The sequence below is a fragment of the Schistocerca piceifrons genome, unplaced genomic scaffold, assembly GCF_021461385.2.
Source record: "Schistocerca piceifrons isolate TAMUIC-IGC-003096 unplaced genomic scaffold, iqSchPice1.1 HiC_scaffold_294, whole genome shotgun sequence".
NCBI lineage: Eukaryota > Metazoa > Arthropoda > Insecta > Orthoptera > Acrididae > Schistocerca > Schistocerca piceifrons.
Window position 1 is genome coordinate 60001 of NW_025728509.1, and position 1606 is coordinate 61606.

At 54.4% G+C, this 1606-nt stretch overlaps 1 non-coding gene across 1 annotated transcript in view; it reads right to left on the reverse strand.

Moving 5' to 3' along the window:
* The window catches only part of LOC124744461, a 1909-nt gene extending 661 nt beyond the window's left edge, over positions 1-1248 (reverse strand). The window contains exon 1 of the ribosomal RNA XR_007010773.1: positions 1-1248. This exon is cut by the window's left edge and continues 661 nt beyond it. This is a non-coding gene — a ribosomal RNA (small subunit ribosomal RNA).
* Between the last annotated feature and the right edge of the window lie 358 nt (positions 1249-1606).

Below are 1606 nucleotides of genomic sequence, written 5' to 3' on the forward strand. Positions count from 1 at the left end.
CCGTCAATTCCTTTAAGTTTCAGCTTTGCAACCATACTTCCCCCGGAACCCAAAAGCTTTGGTTTCCCGGAGGCTGCCCGCCGAGTCATCGGAGGAACTGCGGCGGATCGCTGGCTGGCATCGTTTATGGTTAGAACTAGGGCGGTATCTGATCGCCTTCGAACCTCTAACTTTCGTTCTTGATTAATGAAAACATACTTGGCAAATGCTTTCGCTTCTGTTCGTCTTGCGACGATCCAAGAATTTCACCTCTAACGTCGCAATACGAATGCCCCCGCCTGTCCCTATTAATCATTACCTCGGGTTCCGAAAACCAACAAAATAGAACCGAGGTCCTATTCCATTATTCCATGCACACAGTATTCAGGCGGGCTTGCCTGCTTTAAGCACTCTAATTTGTTCAAAGTAAACGTGCCGGCCCACCGAGACACTCAATAAAGAGCACCCTGGTAGGATTTCAACGGGGTCCGCCTCGGGACGCACGAGCACGCACGAGGCGGTCGCACGCCTTCAGCTCGCCCCACCGGCAGGACGTCCCACGATACATGCCAGTTAAACACCGACGGGCGGTGAACCAACAGCGTGGGACACAAATCCAACTACGAGCTTTTTAACCGCAACAACTTTAATATACGCTATTGGAGCTGGAATTACCGCGGCTGCTGGCACCAGACTTGCCCTCCAATAGATACTCGTTAAAGGATTTAAAGTGTACTCATTCCGATTACGGGGCCTCGGATGAGTCCCGTATCGTTATTTTTCGTCACTACCTCCCCGTGCCGGGAGTGGGTAATTTGCGCGCCTGCTGCCTTCCTTGGATGTGGTAGCCGTTTCTCAGGCTCCCTCTCCGGAATCGAACCCTGATTCCCCGTTACCCGTTACAACCATGGTAGGCGCAGAACCTACCATCGACAGTTGATAAGGCAGACATTTGAAAGATGCGTCGCCGGTACGAGGACCGTGCGATCAGCCCAAAGTTATTCAGAGTCACCAAGGCAAACGGACCGGACGAGCCGACCGATTGGTTTTGATCTAATAAAAGCGTCCCTTCCATCTCTGGTCGGGACTCTGTTTGCATGTATTAGCTCTAGAATTACCACAGTTATCCAAGTAACGTGGGTACGATCTAAGGAACCATAACTAATTTAATGAGCCATTCGCGGTTTCACCTTAATGCGGCTTGTACTGAGACATGCATGGCTTAATCTTTGAGACAAGCATATGACTACTGGCAGGATCAACCAGGGAGCTGCGTCAACTAGAGCTGAGCAGCCGGCCGCCCGGGAGTGTGTCCCGGGGGCCCGCGCGAACACGCAAGCGTCCGCTCAATCATTCTGCAAACAGGAGGAGGCTGAGCTCCCCTGCACAATACACCTCGAAACCCTCTCAGGTCCCGGCGGCGCGCAGCGCCGTCCCAAGTACTTGGTCGGGTTCGAGAGAGGCGCAATCGCCCGGAGTTAGGCGAGTAGACGCTTTCGGTGCGACCACCCGTGCTCCCAACTGAGCTTGCCGCTGCCGACAGAGGCCCGGGAGCGTGCTGTCGTGGCATTGCCGGCGGGAGACAACACGCGCCACCTACGGTGACCGGCAGCTCCAACGCCAGCGC